Genomic DNA, 13,668 nt, shown 5'->3' on the forward strand with positions numbered 1-13,668 from the left:
TGACCTGCGTCCAGGGAAACAACCTCCCTACAATGGACTCCGAACCTGTCCAGAAATCAAAGCCTTTAGTGTCCCGAGGAATCTTCCTGATATAAATAGATTACCAGCATTTCAGCTGTCTTCTGCCACCCACGGAAGGGCTGCAGATACAGAAAATTCCTTTTCTGCCTCTCTCTGTCTGTTGTTTTATCTCTCTAGCCTCTTTATTCATGTTCTTTCAGCTCTGGTATGTTGTGAAGGTCTCTGCCATTCAGTGTAATTTTCCACAATCTGAGTCCAGAGGAGGATATCATGAGCACACTTGGGGGTGACAGCGCAACTGTATGAAAGCAGGGATCAATTCAGGAAGGTTGCTTCACAAAGAGGTCAAAAATAACAAGTAGCGCTTCCCTCTGATCAAAGGCGTATGTTTAGATTTTAATAAGAGCTGAACATACAGTATGCAAATGATGCCATTAAATTATTTATCCATCATTCACGCAGACTTAGTGTTGCGCCGTGTCTTTGCACCCATCTAGCGTACAGTGCATATATCTTTGCTATAGCCCTTCAGTGAAAGATGACAACTGATGTTAATAGAGAGCAACGGTAGTGTTAGAAAAAAAACATACATTTTCTTCATAGTAAATACTTTTCTAGTGATTATCTATGAGACTACTACCATTAGCTGCAAGGTTATATAATTTATTAATAAAATAAAAAAAATCATGTTTAACTCCCATACTCTCAAACAACATATATTATAATATTTTTTAACACACTTAAATATATTTTATTTTATACTTATATAAAACAATATTAATGTATTAATTAAAGATGATGTTTAACTCTGTATACTCTCAAACATATATTGTAATATTTGTCAATACATTTAAATATATGCTATTTTATACTTGTATAACAATATTAATTTATTAATTAAAAAAATATAAATGTTTAACTCCCTCAAACAACATTGATTGTTATATTGTTCAATTCACTTCAATATTTGCTATGTTATACTTATATACATTACAATTAGAAAGTTTGGTGTCTGAGAGGTTTTTGTCATGTTTTTGAAAGATGTCTTTTATGCTCAACAAGGCTGCATTTATATGATCAAAAATAACGTAAAAACAGTAATATTGTAAAATAAGATCACAATTTAAAATATCTTTTTTTTTTTTAAAGTTATTCCTGAATTTGCAGCAGTCATTACTCCAGTCTTCAGTGCCACATCATTCTAATGCGCTGATTTGATGTTCAAGAAACATTTCTTGTTATAATCAATGTTGAAAACAGTTTGTAGAAAGCATAATACATTTTTTCAGGGTTGTTTGATGAATAGAACATTCAGACATCATTAAATGAATAAATTATAACATCATAAATGTATTTTCTGTCACTTTTGATCCATTTAATGCGTCCTTGCCGAATAAAAGTATTAACAATGCTGACCTCAAACTTTTGTGCTTATTTAATAATGAATAAGATGTGTTCCGAAACCTAGTGAGCTGTCTACGTAGGCATCATAGGAATGCTTTGTTGTGAGCTCTTTGAAAAAAAAAAACACAGAACTGCTGCCTGTGTAGAGCATTCCAAAATGGTCTTAGGTTCCATTCTGTTAGGATGCTGCCTAAGAAGACAGCCTATGCAGGCAGTAGATAGCAAGGCAGCACAGTAGGTTTTGCAAAAGAGTCATAGTCATTAGTTTGTATATTGCACAGTCACTGTCTCTGATTCTAGTGTGTTTATTCGCATTCTCTGGTATTTCATTTTTCTGTTGTGCTTTCAGGGAAGAAAAAACAAACAAACAAACAAAAAACACTAGCCTCCAACATGAGATGAAGGGAAAGCTAGAGAGTTTCCCTCTAAGAACATGAGAGTCTAAAATGTTATTGAGGACAGGAAACCATTTGGTGCAACAGAATGAATTAAGCCAAAGCAATACAAGATTATCCAATTATAAGACTAATATGGCTTTAGCAAAGGTAATTGCTTTGATGGGGCTTGCGATTCACTGCATGCGCCGGACAGAAAGTCCAATAGGAGATACAACTGCACCACAAAAGGCATCTTCCATCCTTATGTATTCTGTGACATAATCTATGAATCACATTAAACTCTGTGAATGAAAGCCCACGCACACACGCGCGCACAGAAGATGTTTCTACGCTTTGGTTGGGCATGTTTTCCTTTCTCTTAATTGCAGTGAAGTAACCAGACACACCACTGGAGGTTGGTGAAGCAAACACTGAGTAGATCTTATCAGAATACAACAAAAGAGGCCACTGGAGCCGTGGCGGTGACGGGGGCCGGTTGGGCCGTGGGCTTGTAGCAATCCACTCGCAGAGTATGAAGATAAAGCAGCGCTGTCCATCACGGGAGATAATGACGGTTAGAAATATGCCTATTAATTATAAATGCAATGATTTTATTTTGTTCTGTTTGTCAGCAATATGTAACTTTTGAATTTAACATTTAAATATTTTCGAATAAAATAGTATGTTTTCATTTAAAAAAAAGTGTGTGTGTGTGTGTGTGTGTGCTTGTTTATATGATTTATGAGGACATACATTTGTATAATGACATGGGTATTACACCATAAATGTGGTTCATGAGGAAATTTCCTGAGTCCTCTTAATTAAAATGGCTTAAAAAAAAAAAACAAAAAAAAAAACAATGTTTTATTAAAAATGTAAAAAAGCAGAAAGTTTTTTTTTTTTTTTTTTTTTGCTGGGTAGGTTTAGGGGTACGCTTAGGGTTAGGGGATAGAATATACAGTTTGTACAGTATAAAAACAATTACGTTTATGGAATGTACATGATAGGTGCACCAATGTGTGTGTGTGTGTGTGTGTGTGTGTTTTGGTTTATATTACATTGTGGGAACCAAATGTCCCCACAAGGATAGTAAAACATGAGATCACCTCCATTGTGGGGACCAGCCAGCGGTCCCCACGAGGGAAATGGGTTAATAAACATACTAAATTATATTTTTTTGAAAATGTAAAAATGCAGAAAGGTAGGTTTAGGGGTAGGGTTAGTGTAAAGAGATAGAATATACAGTTTGTACAGTATAAAAACCATTAAGTCTATGGAGAGTCCCCACAAAGATGTGTGTACCTGTGTGTGTGTGTGTGTGTGTGTGTGTGTGTGTGTGTGTGTGTGTGTGTGTGTGTGTGTGTGTGTGTGTGTGTGTGAAATTGAGGTCCCCATGAGGAAACAAGCTTATAAATTATACAGATTGAGTTATTATATTTTTTGGAAATGTAAAATGTAGAAAATTTTGTGTGATGGTTAGGGTTAGTGTAAGGGGACAGAATATACAGCTTGTACAGTATAAAAACCATTACGTCTATGGAGAGTCCCCACAAAGATAGTGAACCAGACGTGTGTGTGTGTCTGTGTGTGTGTGTGTGTTCTCACATTGTCCAATATATCTATATACTATATACTACTATCCTGTATATATATATATATATATATATTTTTTTTTCACATTGTAGAATATATACAATGTATTTTTAATGATGCCATTATTTTTTAAAGACTGCTCAACAGTTTCCCGTTTTATGTTTTCAGTGTTTTAAAACGCAGTATATGCTAAACTAAATCTCTTTCTTTACAGATCTTTATTTCTTTACAGATATTCAGTTAGATATCTGCTAGATATCTATGATTATGTCATGTAACTCTCTTGTGTGTGCCGCGTGACAAGCCGCCCCACCACTGTTTGTGTGTTAACTGGGGCGAAATTCACACCAGGCATGTGTGAGTTATGCAAATGCCATTAGGAAGTGTTTGACACTTCGCAGTTTTGTGGCATTCAGAGCCATTTCAGCAGGTGTGACAAACCAAAGATATCAAAACTGCCATGTGGCTAAAATACTATTTAAATAATTTAAATGTCATTGATGGGCAGCAACTGTTGAGATTTTATACATGTATTTGATCTGTAGTGTTATATTAGGTGTGTAAAAAGGTATGCTTTTCTTAAAAGTCCATGTTTATATATATTTTTACTACACATCAGCTCAGTCTTGTCTCGTCATTTTATGCTACGCCTGTAACAGTCTGTGACCTGTGTCCCCTCCTTAAGGAGTTCACATTGGAAATGCATTGTGGTCATTATAGTCAGCCTGACAATAAAGGAACTCAGCTTATATTGTCTGCTGCTTAATCCTGCGCTTTACAGTCCGAGCTACGGCCTGCCGGTGGAACACGTGCTCAAGACACACCGAGCACTGGCGCTCATTGTGGAAGACGCGATCACACTCTATCTCTCTTTACGCATCATTTCCTGTCTTCTGTACTCCTGTCTCTCAGGATAAAAACACGATATGTTAGAGAAGACATTACAATTCAAACAAGACCAAATTTCAACATGATTTCAGTTTTTCTTTTTTTAAAATCTGTTTGCAATGTATTGGGTTCTTTCTTCAAAGATAATGTATTAGTCTGCCGTTCTTTGTTTTTATTTCAATGGGGGATGGGACTTGATATAATCCAGTGAGATTTCATTGGAGCATTAAAGTGAGCGTTCCACATCAGAATGGTGCCAGACCTGAATGCGAGTTTGCAACGGATCCAAACTCAAATCTTTTGAGGAGGCTTTTTTTTTTTTTTTTTGTCCTGGGACATGAGGGCTGAAGGTCAAATTCACCCTTGATAGCATTTTAATGTATCCCAGTGTTCACTTTCCAAACTTATCATTACTTGCTATTACTGCCTTAAACATTGATTACATTAATATTGATCACATTAAACTAATTTGTTAACTATTGGCAACATTTTTGAAGGGCTATAGATTACCAAGAGCATTACTGAAACATATGGTTAATAGCTATTTGGATGGAGCCTCGGTAACATCAGCCAAAAACAAAAGTCATTTTCGAGGTGAAACAAGTCCAGGGTATATCTGCATGTTTTTTTTTATTTCTTTTTCTAGAAACAAATATCGTTTTTTTTTTATACCTTTTTTAAGACCAGCACAAATACAAAAATATTATGTATGTCCATACCAAACAAACCCATATAATCTCAAAATAAATCACGTATCTCATAATGGTTTACTTAATTAAACTTGATTAAATTAGCTTAACTGAATTAAATTAACTATAAACCTTCTATACAAGGTTTCTATACTTCTATATAAGTTGGTTTATGCACCCATATATGAATACATTTGAATATATATATATATATATATATATATATATATATATATATATTTCCTCCGATTGAGCGGCCCAGACAAAGTTGAATCAAATTACAAATACATCATTGATTGTGTCACTAAAATACCAATATTAACTAGGAAAAAAAAATGTTTGATGCATAATGTGGGACTTTCATTATAAATAAGTCGAAAATACCGCAGAACTCTTACTTTGAAATGTTTATGCATTACTACTTCAAGCTGGTCATTCAAAAAGCTGAGGGAGATACACACTCATCTATTTACCATCTACATGAGCAATCGCTTGACGTGTGCAGTGTTCACTGATGGGGAACTGCTCTGAAAGCGCCTGTAGAATGTGCAACAGCACCGCATTCTGACTCTGAATGTGCAGCACTCGTTTATTTCATTAAATCGTAGCCTTTTGAAGACTTTTTATTACCTTAAATTTCATAAAACTAAATGTAAGACTTTTTAAGGACCCCCCAGAGATCCTGAAGTCATTAAATTCGAAAGAAGATGACAACCTTTTTTTTTTTTTTTTTTTTTTTTTAATATGAACTGATAAAACATTCACAATAAAATCTCTAATGTGTGTTAGAAAATTATTTGGTTCAGATTTTATATTATATTGAAGAGGTGTCAGATCAACTTACATATCTAGTTGGCTGAAAATCACTGATAACATTCAGCAGATGATTTGTATTGTATTAATATGTCAGTCATGGTATAAAAAAAAAAAAAAAAAAAAAAAAGGATTTATATACATGAATCCAGTTTGTTCGGGTAGTAAATATTGCAGCTGTCATTCCTCAGCCTAGCATGGCTGATGCATTGCGTTAAGTAAGCACACAAAACACAATGTCGCTGACAAGTTACATTTGAGCCCGAGCGGCCAGGTGAGCGTGTCAGAGCGAAAGACACTGAAGGCTGTTTGTATTGGGCACATCAGCACTAGAGTAAAGAGTAATGACTGCTACCATAATGTAATTAACTTAGCTCTGCAACCTGGCTGTTGGTCTGAATTAAATTCTCCACTCATTATGTGTCATCTTACGCAATGTGGCCAATGGCCTCTTTTGGAAAATCAATGGAGGCGGAGATGTCAGGTGTCACTCGCAGACTGATTATCCAATCAGTGTACACCTCTGGCTTGCACAAAGGTTTCACACCTTAATATACTGCTAATCTCTATATCTGAATTTAGATTAATGCATGGTAGCAACAACATTGATTTAGTCGTAATGAAGAGTTCTCTAGCTTGCTCTATTTGGAACGACCCCAAAGTGCTGATCTAGGAACAGTATCCTTTTTGAATTCCTGAGCTTAATCAGTAAAACAATGGAGGAAAAATAAATAAATGCCAAAGATCAGTCAGTGGTGGCCAGCAACTCAACCCAAGCAGAAATCCCGTCGTCCCTATTGTCTAAAACATCACGGCGCTGTCGTCGCATAATTACAGACCACCGTTTTTTTTTTTGTTTTTTTTTATCTTGTCTGGACAGCTAATTTTTTTTTTTAAGTCCAATATTTTAATTTCAGATCTTTTCAATATACTTCACCTTAACAATCAGAATTTTCATGTCACACACTTTCATTCTAATACATGTGCTCCATTGTTCAGCTGAATCAGCACCTGACATGTGGAAAGATCATTTAAAGCAAAATTATCTATATTAGGAGGTCAAGAGATCCAGGAACACCCTCATGATTGGCTACATCTGCCCCGGTGAACCACACAAGATAAGTCTGACCTCTGACCCCGGAATGTTTTTAAGAAACAACTCACTGTTGACCCCAGATTAGATTAGTTATTTGAGGATTAGTGGAATCCGCAGGAAATGTCTTAACCATTATTCTATTTCAGTATTTTCTGATAAGAATTTACACCATCAGTGAAATGTTCCGACTCTTAACCGAAGAAACTGAAATATTAGATTCATGTATAATTCCCAAATGTCCATTGACATTTTTGATACCTTTAATGTACAATTGAAAGTAAAACAAGTAAGGTTAATAGTAAACTGTAAAGATTACTATTATGTAGTAGATAATTATATAATAATTAGTAAATAAATTATAAATAAATGTAAAAAAAACAAAAAACAACAACAGCATGAAACTTCAGAAAGTGTGCATTTTTATAATCTTTGAAATTTGGAGATTTTTTTGTTGTAGATAATGAACAAAAGCAGAATTACACTGCAGCTTAAACTCGCCTCGGCGTTCTGAAATAACAGGTGTGTCTGCTTAAAAATGGCCCTTTCAAGTGTAAGCCATCCGAGACACAACCCTTCTCCCTACCACCAGACGTCTAATAAACTCTCCCCCCTCTCCCCCTCTCCCCCTCTCCCCCTCTCCCCCTCTCTGCTCACAGATACTGTTTACCCTGTATCTGGGTTCCTACCTTCTCCTCTCTGATTAGAAATTGAATTTTTCTTTTCATTTTTTTTCCTAAATACCAATTCTGCGATAGATAAGTCATGCCTCCTGTGTGTACACCAAACTAAATATGTGTAGTTCTGAATTTGAAAACGAAATAACACGAACCATGCTGTGGACTTCATTTACATTTAAATAAAAATAAACATGCCAGAGTTAATTTAGTTTTAGTAAGTGATTGGATGTAAAAAGTGATTGAACTTATCACTCCGGCACCACTTTATTTGTTGTTATTATTTTACAGTGGAGAATTGTTACTAAAAGTGATACTATGTTGAACTATTATTATTATTATTACTTTTTATTCCTAAATTACTTTTTTAATCAACAATTGTTTGTGTTTAGAAATGATTTATATGACATGTACATATATTTTGAAATGAATGAAACTGATTGCATGAGTGAACACACTGGAGTCTGGGTGTGTTCAGAGTGCTGTGTGCTGCCCACAGTCTGCAGCTGATTAAAATGGCAGCCTGTGTATGAAGTCTGCCGTCCCACTGTCACACAAAACCTTTTGCAAGCAGAAACAAACGCTTTGACAAAATGGCAGAGAAGGCGCCCTGCCTTCCACTGATTACTGATCGTAAAATAAAAACCACCGTAAAATGCAGGTATTTGACCCACTAAAGGCAGTTGAGCACTTTACATAAAACTCCAAGTGTAACAGGGCTGTTTATTCCCCGCAAATTGGGGAGCGTTTATCGGCACAGCAGGGTGCTCTGTAAACACACAACTGAATCAAAAAACAGGGAAAGAAATCATCTGATTTGATAATCTTGCACAACTGAATGTGTTTTCGGTTTTATGCGCTTGGTAACCACGGCGTATATGGCCTGTATCACGGTTTCTCTAAAGTAACAACATTGCCCTACGGAGCAAATTACATGTCTAGTGGTCCACTTGTTTTTCCCCTCAAATTCCTCTAGCACATTATTTTTATTTTTATTTTTTTTTGCCATTAAATTCTCTAAACACTATTCAGAAACCATAGTTCAAGTCTACAAGCTGCATGGCATATCTGTTGTTCAGTGAGTCCGATTATTTGATTCGGCTGTGCAAACGCTCTGATGTTCGGAGAACAATGGCTGTCAGTGGAATTACACTGTTGTGCAAAACACACACACAAACACACAAACACACACACACACACACACACACACACACACACACACGCACACACGCACGCAATACCATGTACTAAGGCTCTAATAAAACTTATTCCACATTTTGAACAAAAGCTTTGGCTTGTTCATAAGGCTCAACTGTGATATAAAAACACTTTTTTTTTTACTTAGCTTGTGACAAAATGCTCAAATTTTATACATTTAACCATTCAGATGCTCTCCACATGTGTCTGATATTAACCATATGGCGTTGAACCTAACATTGAAATGAACACACTGGGCCACAAATCATATTTCCAGATCGACCAAAAATAAATAAATAATAATAATTTTTTTTTTTTACAAAAAATCAGAATATTATTCAAAGAGAACAGAAGAGATATATATAAGCAAATTAATATGGAGGTCGAAGACAAAGAACTCACAAAGTAAACCTAATACCATCTCGCTAACAAAATTATTCTTTAAAACAGATTGATATACGGATACACAAACTTTCAAAGCTGACTTTAAAAAAAAAAAAAATCCACATTATATTTAGGATAAAATGTCAGCACTATGAAGACGAGGTGAATCGTGAATAATCAGACATCTGCCGGGCTTTATGTGAGATTTAACTCTCATAAACATAAAGCTGCACAATTGTGAGAAGAATTTCTGTGTAGGTGTTATAAAATTCATTCATCTCTGCATTACTGGAAATGTATAGAAAAACACTACTTTTCCGCTTTGAGTGAAAATACCTAAGCAAGTTCTCTGGTGGATCTCATAATCCTGCTCATGTTTGGCTGTTTTCATTTCTCTGATGCAGGAAGGGGGCCAGAAAGAAACAGAGCCAAGGAAAATATTCCTTTGAAATGAAAAGGATGGGATAGTGTTTTCACACACAAACACAAAGACGAGGAGAAATGAACTACAAGCCCTGGTCCCCTCTCACCCCTCCTGTTCTCCGGGCCTGTGCTGAAGCTAATAGAGCACAGGGCTCAAATAGAGCTCAGGCCACTTTGAAATGCTAATGGAGCGGCTTCAAACAGAGTCCATTCACACTTATACAAATTCAAAACATTTTTTGGTCAGAGAATGTCTATTTAAAGCACAAATGGTGACATGCAAGAATCCAGACCAAAAACCACATGCCATATGGTAAAACTCCACATCCTCATCTAAAGTTCTAATTCGGAGGACTTATATTGGGTATTTAAAACAGGGTATTTGTAGCTTTATGAGATCAAATATAAGCCTAGTACTTTTTTTTTTCTAGTATATATATTACAAGATATTTTTCAATGTAATGAATGTAACAATGGAAACATGCCATTAAGAAAAATATTAGATTGGCCTGAATCATAAACTCAATTTTAAAATACAGCTCCCGTCTACATAAACAGCATCTGTAGGTCTAGACCGATCTGAAGCAGGCGAGATTTTCATTCAGGTGACTCGATATGTTTCGCATTTCAGTATTTAGTGTCTCTCACGTCATGCACCGCAATTCAAACAACACCGCGCTCATGCATTGACTCGTATTACTGGGTCTTACACACTACAGCAATGTTTACCCGAAAACAATTGTGATTTGCCCAGTGTTTTGGTAACATTTCAAATTGCAGTGTCCAGCTACATATATTATATGCTATTACATTTAATTGCTACAATAATGACAATAATAATGTGTAATTATCAGTACCGTAAATAATTATAATACATTAATTACAATAGTATTACTTATGTAATTACAATGTAACATGCATACTAATGCAAAGTTTGCCAGTTTCTCTGTGCCCCGGCAAGATGTTCGTTTCAGAGCAGTTCAGAGTGTGTTTGGGCAAAGAAGTGCCACCGACCGGATTCTGCTCATCTCACTGTTGGCACCAGGGGCCCGGGTGCGGATTAATTATGAATGTGGGGTTAAAGGATCTAATTTAACAGCGGCTGCTCACAAGTGTCCGATGTTACATTTAGAGAAAGTCAGGTTCAGACGATTTAAACTGCACTGGGTTCTTACAGTCCCCTAGTTAGCACTCTATCACTGCTGTCGGTGCACTCTGAACCATTCTTTTCACATTAATCATCCTGAGGAGTTAAAAACCAGCAAAAAGAGCCTGAAATTGCTTTTAATTATAGACACAGGACCTCAATTTAACAACCCAAGTCAAGCTTTAGTGAGTTCAACAGTTGATGTAGGTCACCACACGCTTGTTGTAGGAAGCAAAAGGCAATGACAATAAATTAAAGTGTGCAGACTTCACCGACACCTTTAAAGAATTTCCAATGGAATGAAATATCTCTATGGGATTTATTTGCAGACCCCTAGATCCCCCCCCCCCCCCCCCCCCCCCCCATTCCCACACTAATAGTTTCCATTCAAAGAGAGAGTGAGAGAAAGAAAGAAATAAGACAAAGAGAGAAATGGCAGCCTACCAAATCAATCCACATCTGGTTGTGTTTTGATTAACCATTTCTCAATTAGCCATGGTCCCCCTTTCCATCATTTTAATTACTCTTAACAGAGTAGTTTTGTTCTTTTCGAGTCATCTGACTGGAACTCAATGCTTTCATATTTTTTTTTTTCTCATTCATTTTTTTTTTTTTTTAATAAAATGTAATAGGCCTATATATTTAAAATACTCACTTTGATATAGCCTAACCTTGCAACATGCATGACCCAGATAATTAATTCCTCGTTAATATATTTTTGCACAGAAAGTTTGAGTAACCAACCCAAACTTGATAATCATCCACTAGAGCAACAGGGTTTATCAGTATACGCGCATTATGGTCATTAACAAAAAGGTTCTTACCTTTTGAGAGTGAACGGAGAGTTGAAGAAAATCAGACGGAAAGTTAATGAATCAGTTGAGGCAATTACTAGCAGGTCTTAGAATAGGAGCAGCGCGTCTCAGCGCACAACGCACACATGCTCCGCTCATCCGAGCCTTTCCCTCAGTGTGAGCGCTCACATTCCCGCAGACCCGCGCTCAGTCCTGCGCTCCGCCGTGCCGGGATGAAGAGATGCGAGTGCGGAGAGAGTCCGTGCGTCTGTCCTGCTGGAGGAGAGGGACAGAGAGGACGCGGACCTGTTCGCAAGGCAACTAATTTAAAAAAAGCAAAAAAAGAACGCAAGAAAAATAAACAAACAAAAGCAGTCCTCTTTATTTATTTCAGTCCTTAGAGCGTCTTCTTCGGGTTTGTTGAGTCCCGTTCCAGCCGGAGAGAGAGCGGCCCGCGGCTGAGGGATTTCTCTCTGTGCGAGCTGAGTCGAGATGAGAGAGAGAGAGGCAGAACTTAAAACCTGGAACTGGATTCTTGGATCACACGGATACGGAGTCTGCGAGAAAATGATCGCATAAGCATATTACCGTGAGTACAACTCAAGCAAAGGCTGTTGTGGAAGACGATTACGCAGAGCTGAGGAGGAATGCAAAGCAGATTATTTGTTTTGTATATACAACTTTTTGGCCATTATCCATTGGATTTGCTCTACGTGCCCCTCATAGAGAAAGATTCCTCTCATGCTGTGCTGGGCAGGCTGGCCTGTTCAGCCAATGACTGTACGTGTTTTCTCACTGTAATTCTAGCTTGCATCAAAAAGAAAAAGTGCAGATTTTCGTCTTTTTCCCTCAACTTGGCCTCAATCAGAAAGTGACTGTAGCCATGCTGCAACTGGAGCAGTAATCCACCGAACAAAGGGGCACATGCCATTTTCACCAACGCGCTTACCATTATTTCATTTGTTGACCATCCTCACAGTCAGTGACCCTTAAATGCAATGCACATCCTAGAACTGTTAAAGAATGAGTTGAAAAGGCCATGGAAGGAAGCATGCAACTGGATCACATCCCCCTTACACCTGGCTTTAATAAAGCTTTAGAGCAATATTTTAGTCAAATACAGCAACTCTGAGGGCGCATTTCTCTGTTTCACTCATACAGCAGGTGAAGCTTAGTGTAAGAGTGCACACTTATATTTCCATATGCATAACTTTACATAGTAATATATCCATTTTGAGGGACAAAAGAGAAAACAGATGTAGTAAAGGTCATTCTGATATTTTTTTCTGATGTTTATGCATTAGTTTTGCTGAAGTAAAACCACATGTGTGTTGCATTCTTGCAGTCAAAGGAAGGCGATGGGGTTTAGCAAAATCACATTTACACAACTACACACTCTCTCACATACACACATAACAACACATCAGTTATGTTACACACCACTGATTTTATCTATTTAAATATGCTAGGGTCGTCTCCTCAAAAAAAGCGCATTAAATGCTTTTGCTATTATGGCATTTATTTCTTCAGTACTTCAGAACAAAATCTTAAACTAAAGAAAATAAACTTTTTTAGTATCAATAGTCTTTACAAACAAGGAAAGTACAATACAAGTTACAATACATACACATCTAAATCTGTACGAAATGTAATTGAATCTTAAAAGCATTCATAAGAGAAGAGATTATGCTAATAATAATAATAATAATGATGATGATAATGATAATCATCCTAGAAAGCAACATAAAATGTCATGTTTAATTTTGCACATGTGGATTTTAAAGAAGCAGACCTTGTAAAGTGAATATGTGCAGCGGAGAACCTGTGACAGATATTTGTCCGTTTTACATGAATACGAATTCAGCTGAACTATGGTGTATTGTAACCGGATTGACGAAAATAACACTGGTTGATCATTTCAGGAAGGAATTCTATTCATTTTAGTTGCTCTTTATGTTATGTGGCACAGCAGATTGTAGCTTAAATAAGGATTAGTGCAGGTATTAGCTGTGTAACACTCTTCTAATCATGATCATCAGAAAATGTTCGGCTTTCCTCTGCTTAGCTGTCTTTGCTATGTCACATCAGACCAACCGCCCCCCCCCCCCCCCCCCCCCAAAAAAAATTCCTCTGAAATATCAAGCAGCAACCCTCCCAGTCTTCTGTTT

The 13,668-nt window shown here is 36.7% G+C and overlaps 1 protein-coding gene across 22 annotated transcripts in view; it reads right to left on the bottom strand.

Annotated features, from left to right (window-relative positions):
• The window catches only part of adgrl2a (adhesion G protein-coupled receptor L2a), a 101,538-nt gene extending 89,033 nt beyond the window's left edge, over positions 1 to 12,505 (bottom strand). For all 22 annotated transcript variants that reach the window (XR_014604400.1, XR_014604401.1, XR_014604402.1 and 19 more), the window contains exon 1: positions 11,531 to 12,505. The gene's annotated coding sequence lies outside the window, so the exon portion shown is untranslated. The remainder of the gene's footprint in view (positions 1 to 11,530) is intronic.
• Positions 12,506 to 13,668: the final 1,163 nt, after the last annotated feature.

This window comes from Abramis brama (assembly GCF_963993115.1).
Source record: "Abramis brama genome assembly, chromosome: 23".
Taxonomy (NCBI): domain Eukaryota; kingdom Metazoa; phylum Chordata; class Actinopteri; order Cypriniformes; family Leuciscidae; genus Abramis; species Abramis brama.